Here is a 13,028-nt window from a genome sequence, read left to right as displayed (position 1 = left end):
ACTGGATTGAGGAATAAATGATTCTGCTTGGATTTTCACACTATCACCCACCCCCATCTCAAATAGCTGCCCCCCCTCAAAAAAATCACATTTGTGGTTATCAACATATGAATTTTCTTGCCATAATGGTTATGAATTTTAATCCAATTTAATTTAATTAGCCTTGGCCTGCCAGAGCTTCAAGAGTTAATTTTAATTAAATTCATTTTAATGAATTTCATTTTAATTTGATTTAATTCAATTAATTAATATTCTATTTTTATTTAATAATCAGTACCCGAAATTTAGGGCCTAAAAATTGACCTTGGCTGCCAAACACAGTGCTTTGTTTTGTTTCAACTGGGTACTGGCATCACTCTTTAAAAAACAGCAGAAGCAAAGTGGAAAGCTTTGCAGCTTTATGACTTCACCCCAGAATACAAATACCATTCAAAACAAGTTCAGTTAACAGTCATGAAGTCTTACATCTGGTATGCAACATGCTATGCAAGATAACTAGCTTATGCCTATTTGCTGGAAACTGAACAGACATTAAACCTGTAGACAACAACATTAATACAAAAATAATGTTCTGAATATGTAGAATTGTCTTTATGTAGAATTGTCTATCTCACCACCCATCCTGCTTACTCCCATTCCTATATCTCATCAAGTTGGCAATGGAAAATCAAGCCTGAAGTTTTTTATAACCTCTTCCCCATCCCTAATGCACTCTTTTCCAGTTTGCAAACCTCTAAGTCAAAGTAACTTTAACAAAGAACACAGAATGTAATACTTCTTTCATCAACACTAAAATAACTTTATTTTGACTATTTAATTAAAATCATATTTGATCTCAAATTGTCCCTTTGTGAACATCTATCTATCTATATATTTAATACGCTTAGCCGGCATGTGTGTCCTGAATTTGGCAGTGGAACTTTCGCGAGAGCTCTTGGCATTGGGTGAGAGTTCGGGGGGGCCAAATGGCGGCGGATGGTGGCAGCAGGCCGCAAAACAGCCTGAGACTGCCCAGCCAAGGCTGCCTCCTCAGGTTGTTTTGCGGGCAGAAGAGTATACATCGCCACCACCTCCCGCCCCCAGCGATCAGGCCAGACTTTGTCGCCTCCTCCCGCTTACTCGGGACGGCAGCCTCGGCGGCAAGATGACAGGCCTGGCTGTCCCGGGTAACGGGGAGGAGGTGGCAGCGGCAGCAAAGCCCGGCCTGGCCGCCGGGTGTGGGAGGCGGCGGTGGGACAGCAGGCCTGGCTGTCCTGGGTATCAGGGAGGTGGCAGTGGAAAAGCCCAGCCTGGGTGCTGGGAGCGGTTGGTGGCGGCAGGACGTCAGGACTGGCCGTCCCGAGTAAGGGGGAGGAGGCGGCAAAGTCTAGCCTGATCGCCGGGGGCGGGAGGTGGTGGCGGGATGGCAGGCCAGGCCCTCCTGGGTAAGGGAGAGGTGGCAGCGGCAAAGCCCGGGGAAGCAGCGGAGAGACTGGAAAGGGGGTGAGTGGGAAAGAGAGTGGGGTAGGAGGGAGGGAGAGTGGGGCAGGAGGGAGGGGAGAACAGCCGGCCCCAAATAGCGCACAGATGCTCTGTGCGGGTCGGCTAGTATAATTCTCTAAAGTGAGATTTCCTGGCAGGGCAGCAGAGCACAGCAGGGGGAGCCTCTCTCCGAGCCAGCCTGAGAAGGAGGGAGGGCGGTTGAGGAAGCAGAAGAGTATACATTGGCTCCAACCGCCCGCCGCCTCAGGGGGAAGACAGTCGAGCAGGTGGCTGCACAGGTGGCAAAACCAGGGCTGAAGGGATGGGGGTGAGAATGAACTGGCTGAAGGGACATGAGAGGGGAGAACAAACTGGCTGAAGGTATGTGGGGGTGAGAAATAACTGGCTGAAGGGATGGGGATGAAATGAAGATGGGGCAGGGAGACGGATCAGTTGTGGGGCAGGGGGAAGACAGGGAGAACTAGGGGTGCAGATACTCTGCACCAGGTCAGCTAATGAGATATATTTTGAGTTTTTGTAATGAGATTTTTCAAGATATTGTTAAAATCAATAAAAATTTAAAGCAAAAAAAAAAAAAAGATATATTTTGAGTCAACATGATCAATACATACAATGATGGAAGATAACTTTATAACTATTTTAACAACAGACATATGGAAGATAAGGCATTCTTTATTCTATACTAAGCAACACATTAAGAAAATCAAAATAATAATTGCCTTTGGAACCCACCATTTAATCCTTAATTCTAAACTGAAATCCTGCAAACTGAAATCTAAACATCAAGTACCAAAACCCTACCATCCCATCCATAGGTCCCAAATGACATATTGGTGAATCCCAATCCACCATTCTGTAACCAACATATTTAATACACACAAATACAAAGAGCAAAGCTAATTCTATACACACCATTACTAAGTGCAGTTTTTAAAAATTACACTTAACATTAGAGCAAGTTTCCTGTTGATTTTCACAAACAAGTGTATTTTACAATGCTCTCCCATGATTAAATAACCAAAACCATCATCTAAACTAATCCAGTCAATTCTCACATTTTCTTAAAATTTTGCAGCTTTTGGATCTTCTCAGAAAAGAATATGTGAGCAACAAATTAAACAATTTTCTTCAACAGAAGAATTGCCTAGCTTCTTAGTAATCTCTTTGCAAACGTCACTTCCTGCTCAAGATCTATTCTGAACAAACAGAATTATTGTTTTGCTGGAAAAACTGTAGGGCATCTTACCCATCCTCTAAACCATGACACTTAAAGTGCATACTTTCCCATTTAAATACCATTTTACATGAGAAAGAGTCAGGAATGGGCGCATCTTCATAATTTCACAATATTTTGGTTGTTACACTTTGAACACCTTTTCTTTTCTTCTGGGTGCACAGAGCGAGCACTACTTCAGCCGATTCTCAAAAGGTCGTGAGGAGGATAAGCACATAATTCAAGAGGCCGCACTTAATACGAACATGAAGTTGGTGGAGCAGGGGAGAGAGAGCAAATCAGAATAATGTCCCCTCGCTTTGTGTGACCTTTAAATGATGGGATGGTGGCAAGTAAAACGATGAGGGAAGGAGGACTGCGGAGCGGTACAATCATCTCTCCCAGTTCCCCACATATACAAAATAGAAACATTGGCACATTGAGCTGGGGGAGTACTACTGCAGCGAACACACGCCCAATAAAATCGTGTATATAGCCTAATCCATGTTTACTTAGAAGTAATTCCCACAGCGATTAATTAGATTTACGCCCAGGTAAATATGCACAGGGTTGTACGTGTAAGGCTCGATCATACGGTTAGGCATGCTTATTTAGTGAATAATTCACACCGTGGCCAATAGTGCTTATTCCCAGACAAACGTATCCAGGATTGAGGCCTTAATCACGTAATTTACGTTATTTTATCAGATTGGATTTCTTCCATTCTTTAGTCTGTAATATATGAAGAGGGGGGCGGGGAGAAGAACGACAAATCAGCCACTCCCCCATCCCGGCCTTCAACACCTGACTGACATTTTCCCCCTCGCCCTCTTGCGAAGCCACCAGTGCGGAGGACGCTAGAAATCGAGCCCGGTAGAAGCCTGAGGCCTAAATACAAGGAGCGAGCGGCGGAGAGTAACTGATGATGCAAACGACAGGAAGAAAACACACGCCGAGCCCGATGGCGAAGTCCAGCTAACCAGCCCTCACGTCGGAGGATAAAAACACGGCCCTCCCTCCCTGCTCGCCTTCCCCCAAGCAAAGCTCAGGAGAGGAAGAGGCCGGAGCCTCCGCCCTATTGTTCTGCCACCAGCCGGCAGACCTTCGCTTACCTCACGGCAGCAACAGCTCCTCTCAGCTGCGGGCCACGAACGCGGCCGTCGCGCTCACCGCCTCCTTCTCCAGAAGAAGCAGCAGTAAGAGCCGGCTGGCCGCAGCCTCCTCTTCCACCCGAGTCTGGCCCGCTGCTGCCGCCACGGCTGCATCTGCAGCAGGGGCCATCTTGGGTGCCTCTTCGCTGGTCTACTCCGCCGCACAAGCCTGCCTCGCCTAAGCAGCCGTCGCTGCTAATGCATTGCTCGTTCGGCAGGCAGCCCGTCTTGCCCTCCCCTTCCTGCTTCCCAGAGGGCGGAGCAGCAGCAGCAGCAGCAGCAGACCGAGAGGAGGCTCTTCCTTCTGCTTTTGCTCGGAGGTTGTTTCCTCGTCTCTTTTCGAAAGGCGAAAGGGGATCAAACTGAAAATATAAAAGCCATTCTTGCTTTCTTTGTGTCAGTATCCCGTGGTAAAACCTGAAACTGCGCCCCCCCGCGCGGTCTATATAACCTCAGTATGTCTCTGATAACCCCTCTTGCTCCATTTTAAGACTGTTATAGACAGCTTGGGGCTTTTCCTTTCTCCCCTCCCCCTTCTATTGGTTATAGGGAGGATTATATTAAGGCAGCAGTTCTACACGCATTTTTCTGGGAGCAAGACCCAGACCTCTGTGCACTTGTAGTAGGGCATCAGATGCCACCCCTCTCTTGCACACACCCTTCTTTACCTCTTGCTACTTTGCTGGCACCCCAAAAATCTCACTTGCCTCACAGAGAGGCCACCCCTTACCCATTAAACACAGCGAGACTTACTTCTGAGTAAACATGCAGAGAATTGAGGTATGGTTCATTTTGGAGTGGTGCTATGCTTTTTATTGCATTCATTATTTGTGTTTTATTTTTCTTTATTAAAACAAATTTAATAAACAATATTGATCCAAAAACAAACAGCAAAACATAATACGGCAAACCCCAATTCATCAATCCATCGTCTGGGGTAGGAAAACAACCATAATTTTCCCTATTTGTGTAAAGAATAAAATCTGATCAAATTAAATAAAAATAATTAATCGTAGTCTGGTTTGAATGGAACTGAATAATATGTTAGCTTTTCTGAGAGTGCAATATGCCATAGGTTCTTGTACCAGATGTTCATCAGCATAGTTTGAATTTTTCAGTGTTTGGCTATAGCTAAACAGGCAGCAGTTACCATATACACAATTAGTCCTCTGGATCCAGAGGACCATATACAAGAACCTATGGCATTCACAATTGATACCAGATGTCCATTGACACAGTTTGATTTTTCCAGTGTTTGGTTATAGCTAAACAGGCAGCAGTTACCATATACACAGTTAATTTTGTAATGTCACTTACTATAGGCATAATCCTATTATAGGCATAATCCTATTTTCTGGTTTGTAATCCTGCTCATCTTCATGAATACCTCTGCCCAAAAAGATGAGATCCTAGGACAGGTCAACCAAAGATGAAAATAGGTTCCCTTCATCCCGCAACCACTCCAGCAAAGTGGAGAGCAGTCTTTTTGGATGTATACTGTTTTAACTGGGGTCACATACCAATCTATGGAAAACTTTGAGAATGTTCTCCTTAATTTGGGCCGAAGAGGAAGTAACTGGCTTCCATTTCCATACGTCAACTCCTGTTTGATTTCTTGTTGGAAGTCATTTTTCCAAGACACTTTCAGGCTAGGCGGTGGGTTAAATGTGTGGATTTGTTTATAGGTTATTGTAAAGTAAAGCATCCAACTTAATCCAGACAAATCAGATATGCTCTTTGTTGATCTGGAAAATGGTGTTAAGTCTATTCTTCATGGGGTTGCACTCCCTCTTATAGATCAGATTCACAGCCTGGGCATTATTCATGCAGGGCTTTTAGCTCGCGTCTCCTTTGGAATGGATGGTGTGCATTCACATATTGGCTAGATTTACCCCAGAAGTCCCTACAAGCTATTGGGGGAGCACTTCACACACAATTCGGGGTTTTTATTGCGTGTTAGAGTGTAGCCCGATTTATATCCAGGCTTTAAAAATCCACTTTTGGCATCATTTTTTGGGGACAACTTCAAACTCGCAGTAAGCCCTTGCAGTAAACTCACAGTAAAGCCTGCTGTGTGAAAAAATCAGGATCTTCTGCTTTAGTGACACAGTGGTCAGAGTCTTCTGCTTTAGTTGTCAGCTTCAGCTAGTTTGGAGCTATGGCTTCATGGGTGTAACTATAGGGGGGCAGGGGGGGCACGTGCCCCCGGTGCCATCCTTGTGGGTCACGTGGGGGGCGCCGCCATGACCCCCGCCAATGCCAATTAAAAAAATAATAATAATAATAAAAATTTCGTCGGTGCCCCCTCCCCCACGTGGTCCCTTCCGCGCGCCCGCACGCCCCCCCTTGCTTTGCTGGTCTCAGCCTGGCTTGCCTTGTTGGCGGCGGGCTGGGCGGCGGGTGCCTAATTTCATGCTTGCAGCCAGCAACATGCATTGCTCACGGAACTAGAGCAGCGCACGCGCAACTCGGCCGGTGTGCCAAGTCGTGCTGCGCATGCGTGAGTGCGTGCTCGTCCTCGGCTCGCCTTCTGCACGTGGCGCTGCCGCTGAGAGGAGAGCGTTGCTGGGGCTGGCGCAGGCAGGCAGGAGGACCGGGCAGCACGACGGGTCACGGACGGGGACAACAACAAGGGCCAGCGGGTGGACAGACCTCGAGTCGGGGCCATCAAGCGTGCACTGAACTCTCAGTCAAGGTGTGTGTGTGTGTTATGTTCTCTGTCTGACCCCGCGGGGTCTACAAAATGGTGTTTTTTGGAGGGGTGGTGGATCCTGTAAATCGTGGTCTTGGTGTTAGTGGCTCAGCGCCGCCGGCGGGAAGGGTGAACTGAACGAACTCGGAGACTGGAGTAGCTAGTGCCCTTCCTTGTGGAAGGGCCCGGCAGAGCAGAGCAGTCCACTCACTGCGGCGGCTTCCGCCTCCGTGGTTTCTTCTAGCAGACAGTGCTCCCCCTTTTCTTGCCGGTGCCGGCGGCCAAGAAGCACACCCCACTTTCCTGCCCGCGGCCCGACTGGGCGTGTGTTCTCCAGCGCATTCCTGTGGCGCGCGCAGCGCAGCCGGGCGTGTAGACTCTGCATGCCTCGCCCTGTGCCCTGCTGGCCCCGCCACTGCTGCCTCTTGGACTCTGAGCTGCCTTAAGAAAAAAATTGATCTTGACTGTGTTGGATGTTGCCCCCACCCCCCCAAAAAGCACTTATTTAACTGCAGAAGGCACGCACCATCCCAGAAGAAGTGTTCCGCTGCCCCTTCACTCTCTCACTGGCTGCGCCCCCCTTTTCTTGCTGGTGCCAGCGGCCAAGCACACCCCACTTTCCCACGGCCCAACCGGGCGCGCGTTCACCGTGCCGAGGGGACGCAGTGCAATCCTGGGGCGCGCGCAGCGCAGCCGGGCGTGTAGACTCCGCACGCCACCTCGCCCTGTGCCCTGTTAGATTTTTAAAGCCTTATTTGTTCTTTTTTAAAAAATTGCTTCTTGGCATCCAAGGTATACTTGTGAAAGTAGACTGTATATAGACTGTATAGACTGTATATTTGTTAAAGTAATCCCCAGTTCAGTTGTAATCCCCAGAAAGTATTCCCCCATCCCCAGTAGCTCCACTCGCAGAGATTCTCCAGAGGGCATGCACACAGAAAGATTTTTAAAGCCCCCCCCCTTTTTTTAATTGCTTCTTGGCATCCAAGGTTATGGAGACTGTATATTTGTGAAAGTTGAACCCAGGCTTGCCTGTTTGCTTAAAGGAATCCGTAGCTGGGCTGTTCTATATTTACAAAGAACTGCAGGGTTGTTGTTTTTTAAAATGTATTTAACTTATTGAACTCTAGTAGTAGTTACCAAAGGTGGAGTTGTCCACAGTCTGTCTGTGTCTCTCAGTTGCTCTTTTTATGAAAACCTGAAAGGATTTCTGTTCATGAGAATGCCAAGAATCATCGGGAGTGCTTCGCACAGTGGATAGAAATGCAAAGAAATATTGCTGGAAACAGAGGACTCTTTGATGCGGAACTTCGCTCACAGATTGAGAAGGAGAAGCAGAGATGGCGCGAAATCTTGTCAAGAATCATTACCTGCATCAAATACCTTGCAACTCAGAACCTGGCTTTGCGAGGACATAGGGAGTCAGTTCAGCTAGACAAGGATGACACCAATGTAGGAAATTTCCTTGCCTTTCTAAAAGCAATAGCTAATCATGACCCAGTCATGAGAGAACACCTGGCCCATGTGGAAAGTCATCCTGGATCCACCTCTTATCTCTCACCGGCAGTCCAGAATGAATTCATCCACCTGTTGGCATCCACTGTTCACAAGAGACTACTGAGAGCCATTCACAAAGCAAGATACTGTGGCCTCATGTTCGACTCGACTCCTGACCTGGCACACCGTGAGCAGATGTCACAAGTAGTTCGATATGTAGAAATTGATTATGAGAGTAATACAGTCCGTGTGAGAGAGTCCTTCCTTGGTTTTATCGAGCTAAGCCGGAAGGATGCCGAGAGCTTGACTAAAGACATTTTGGAAAAGTTAGAGAAGGACGGAATGGAGCTGCAAGATTGTTGGTCACAGTGCTATGACAATGTTGCTGTGATGGCTGGACACAGAAGTGGTGTTGCCCAACGGATACGTGAGAAAAACAACCTGGCTGTGTTTGTGAATTGCGACAATCATTCACTCAACTTGGTGGGTGTACATGCAGCCAAACAGGATGTGAAGACGGTGACATTTTTTGGAACCATTGATTCCATCTACGTGTTTTTTTCTTGCTCAACACAGCGCTGGCAAAGACTCAAAAACGCCATGCCTGTGTCTCTTAAGTCAGAGTCTGAAACAAGGTGGAGCTCAAGGACGGAAGCAGTGAAGCCAGTCAACAACCACCTGGAGGAGATACTTCAAGTTCTTCAGGACATGATAGATGATGAAGATGAGACCATGGAAACCAGAGGTGATGCAGAGCAGCTGCGCAGCCACTTGTTGACTTATTGTTTTCTGACTCTTCTAGGTTTTTGGAATAACATCCTCGCTCGAATTGACAGTGTTCAAAAGAGGCTGCAGGATCCTAAAATGAACTTCCACAATGCTGCTGTGGATTTGAAAAGCCTCCAGGCTCGTTTTGATGGTAAGAGAGAAGTGCTGGTCAGTGAGGCACTCGACGTAGGACATCGTCTCTGTGAAGAATGGGATGTCAACTTTGAAAGACATCCGAGACGGAAAAAACGAATGCCTGGTGAGAAATCAAGAGATGCTGGGTTAACAGCTAGGGAGGAGATGGAAAGAGTCACGAAGGGAACACTCGACCGTCTTAACAGAGAACTGGCCGAAAGTTTCACTCGCCTGCATGACACTGATGCCAAGTTTGGGTTCCTTCTCGATATTGAGGGACTGTGCTACAGTGCTGACAGAGAGAACCTAAAGAAGAACTGTGAAAATTTCTGCCAAATGTACAGCACTGATGTTGATGTGCAGCTATATGACGAGATTTTGGACGTCAGAATGTTGCTAGCGGCACGGACCAACATGAGAGTAGCAACACCAGAACAGCTTCTCGAATTTATAGTTGAATATGGAGATGATGCCGCCTTCCCCAACTTCCGCATTGCTCTACAGATCATGCTGACCGTTGCAGTTTCCGTTGCCAGCTGTGAAAGATCATTCAGCAAGTTAAAGCTGATACTTTCCTGTCTGAGAGCTTCCATGGGTCAAGGCAGACTCTGTGATCTTGCTCTGCTGAGCATAGAGAGAGAGGAAATGGACAAAACTAACTTTGATGGCATCATAGACCAATTTGCATCCATGAAAGCAAGGAGGGTCCAGTTATGATTTTAGGTTATATATTTTTGGTTATTTATTGGATTTTTGGATATTTGTCGCATTTTTGGATATTTGTCGCATTTTTGGATATTTGTCGCATTTTTGGATATTTGTCGCATTTTGAAATTTTTGGTGATTTTTGTGATTTTTAAAATTTTTAAAATAAAAGTTTTCTGAAACATGTGTGTCAGTCAGATGTATGTATGGTGGGTGGGTGGGGGTGGGGGCGCAATTTCAGTGCTTGCCCCGGGCGCCGTTTTCCCTAGTTACGCCACTGTATGGCTTTATCTGCAAAGGTCTAATCCAACCACAGTTATCCATGCTCCAATTTCTTCTAGGTTGAACCACTGCAACATGCTATATAGGTGGATGCTCATTAAAAAATAGTCAGAAACTTCATTTGGTACAAAATATGGCAGGTAGGCTTTTAATAGGGGTTTCTTATTAGGAGCACATTATCTGCATGACTACCAAATCGTATGTATGTATGTATGTATGTACCCTGTTTCCCCAAAAGTAAGACCTACCCCGAAAGTAAGACCTAGCAGTAATTTCTGATGTACCGCTAATTGCTCTAGTGCATTTTGGGGGGCTAAACTTAATATAAGACACTGTCTTATTTTCGGGGAAACACGGGTATGTATTTAAGTACACTTTATTTAATTTCATGTCAATATGGCATGAGTAACCTGAAGAGACCATATTATACCTGTTTTAAAACAGTTGCACTGGCTGCCAGTATGTTTCCAGGTGAAATACAAAGCACTGGTTATTACCTTTATTTATTTATTTATTTGATTTTTTTCTATACCGCCCTTCCAAAAATGGCTCTGTTCCTTACAGCCCTGTTCCTTACAGCTACCTTAGAGAGTGCCTTCTTCTGTATGTTCCCCATCACACATTGAGGTCATCTGAAGAGGTCCATCTCCAGATACCACCAGTATGTCTGGTGGCAACTCACAACTGGGCCTTTTCTGTAGCTGCTCCTGGCCCATGGAATGCACTCCCGGCAGATATCCGCAATTTAGACTCACTGTCGGCCTTTAAGAGAGCCCTAAAAACGTACTTGTTTGGCCTGGCCTTCCAAGATTTTTAAATTGCTTTTTAAAGTATTTTAATTGGGTTTAAATGGTTAAAAATAGTTTTTAAATTGTTTTATATTGTTTTGAGCACTGTGTTTTAAATGGTATGTGTTTTTGTGTCTTTTTAAACTTGTTGTAAACCTTTAGAAGAGCAATAAGGACCCATCCGCCCTGCTTTAAGAACAGGCATCATGTGGTCTCTCCAAGCTACCGCGGAGACCAATCTGGCTGCCGCATTTTGGACTAACTGAAGTTTCCGAACTACGTAAAAGGCAGCCCTACATAGAGCACATTGCAGTAGTCCAGCCTGGAGGTTACCAGCTGATGCACCACTATTTTGAGGTCATTCTCTTCCAGGAACAGGCAGAGTGGAGCCACTGTAAAGCAGTGCCTCCAATTCCCAGTTCAGATAATCTCCGCAGAAGGATACCATGGTCAAAGGTATCAGAAGCCACTGAGAGGCCGAGGCAGAGCACTCCCCTGTCTTTCTCACATCAAAGGTCACCACAGGGTGACCAAGGCAGTCTCCATACCAAAACCAGGATTGAAACCTGATTGAAATGGGTCCAGATAATTAAAACAACAACAACCCATGAATGCCTAGGGTTTGCTAGCAACCACCACTGCCACCTTGTCCAAGAATGGTATATTGGCCAGTGGTCTAAAATTATTAAGGTCCTCTGGATCCAGTCCTGGCTTCTTCAAAAGGGACCGAACCATAATATCTTTCACAGATACCAGTAGCTGGCCATCCTATTATTAACATTTTCTAGCATGTTGGCACCATTTGAATCAGACTCCAAAATATTTTGGCCTATCTCTGAAATGTCACAATAAAAGAGAACATTAATTATTAACAGCATATATATTGGCACAAGTGAAATCCTATATGTGTTGCAGCAAACACATAGAACACAGACATTATTATTACAAAGTAATGCCAAGGACATATTTTCCATAATGAAAATAATTCTTACTGTGTTACTTCCAGAGGAAAGAGAACTGCCATGTGAGTATAATCAACTTATGGTCATATTAGACTATAAAGGAGTCAGATGGACTTAGTAAGGAAAGATACCTAACTATGGGAAATAAGTGAGAATGTTCCTTAAATTTGAAAACATCACCAACTTTTTGTATGCACCTAAAACATTGTTCTAATCTCCCATCCCTTCCTCCACCCAACACAAAGTCCTAGTTCTTAGATTTAAAACTTCCCTCAGTCTGGTTCTTCCTGTTGTTTCTCACTATAACCATGTCTTTTGTCTTTTGTTCCCCCAACTCCAGTATCCTCAATTGTCCTACTCTCTTTAAATAACTCCACCATTCTCTCTTGCTGTCTCTTATTCCTGCAGCTTTCTAGAGCAGGTATGTGCTGCCGCCTCTTGTTCCTCCTTCAAATCTTCTTCCAAAATGCAAATGTTCCATGAGGCTTTAGACTCATTCAAGGTCCTGTTTATAAAGTCCCAAATGAGTTGGGACCTGGATACCTTAAAAGCCGTTTCCAACTATATGTGCTTGTAATACACTCCAATTGTCATCTGAAGCCTTGCTCCATGTGCTCATGGCCTCTGAGGTATGGTGGGCATCAACTAAGATCAGAACCTTTTCTGTGGTGGCAGCAATTCTGTATAATGTCTCCCCATACAGGGGATACCCCCTTCCCTATGCTGCACTCCTTCAGGTGCTGTGTTTAACTCTGACTTCATTGTTCTGCCTTTGGGGGTGGGAGATACTTTGGGTGTTATTTGGGGGAAATGCTTTTTCTTCTTTTTTTTTGCAGTTGTGGATTGTGTTTTTATTTTTAGGATAGCTGCCTTTCTGATATTATAATCTTGTATTATCTTTCTATGATTTATTATTCTTAAGTCATTGCCTTCTCATAGCTTGGCTAATAGCCTGACTGGAGGGTGTAGCCAGTGAACTTCCCTTCCTCTACCAACAAGGAGTACTTGCTGGCTCAGCGAAAGTTCTTAGTCGGCAATATCTTTTAAAATTATTTTTATTGATTTTCATATACATAGCTAACAAGTACAGAAATATAATTCCCACTTCTGAGGGCTCATTAGTAAATCCATTAAACAACAACAACAACCATAGACCAATATAATAATCCAGATAGGCAGAAGTTAGAATACAGATTGTCTGTGACAAAGGAGGTAGTGAACATATGTTCCTTTGGTAATACTAATCAAGAGGATAAAAACAGTTTCACATACATCACAATTAGGAAACGGTATCTTTCCATAGGCTTGTCTGATCATGAGGTGGGAGTAACAATTATTGGATGCCTTGTTTGC

The 13,028-nt window shown here is 45.2% G+C and overlaps 1 protein-coding gene across 8 annotated transcripts in view; it reads right to left on the bottom strand.

Moving 5' to 3' along the window:
- Positions 1–4,351, bottom strand: part of RC3H1 (ring finger and CCCH-type domains 1) — a 114,614-nt gene extending 110,263 nt beyond the window's left edge. For 6 of the 8 annotated variants that reach the window (XM_053246339.1, XM_053246340.1, XM_053246341.1 and 3 more), the window contains exon 1: positions 3,808–4,351. The gene's annotated coding sequence lies outside the window, so the exon portion shown is untranslated. The remainder of the gene's footprint in view (positions 1–3,807) is intronic. The other 2 variants (XM_053246337.1, XM_053246338.1) reach the window with 1 other exon arrangement.
- Between the last annotated feature and the right edge of the window lie 8,677 nt (positions 4,352–13,028).

Source organism: Hemicordylus capensis, chromosome 4 (genome assembly GCF_027244095.1).
Source record: "Hemicordylus capensis ecotype Gifberg chromosome 4, rHemCap1.1.pri, whole genome shotgun sequence".
NCBI classification, from domain to species: domain Eukaryota; kingdom Metazoa; phylum Chordata; class Lepidosauria; order Squamata; family Cordylidae; genus Hemicordylus; species Hemicordylus capensis.
Note: the sequence above shows the minus strand (reverse complement) of the source record. Positions and strands in the feature narration are given on the sequence as shown.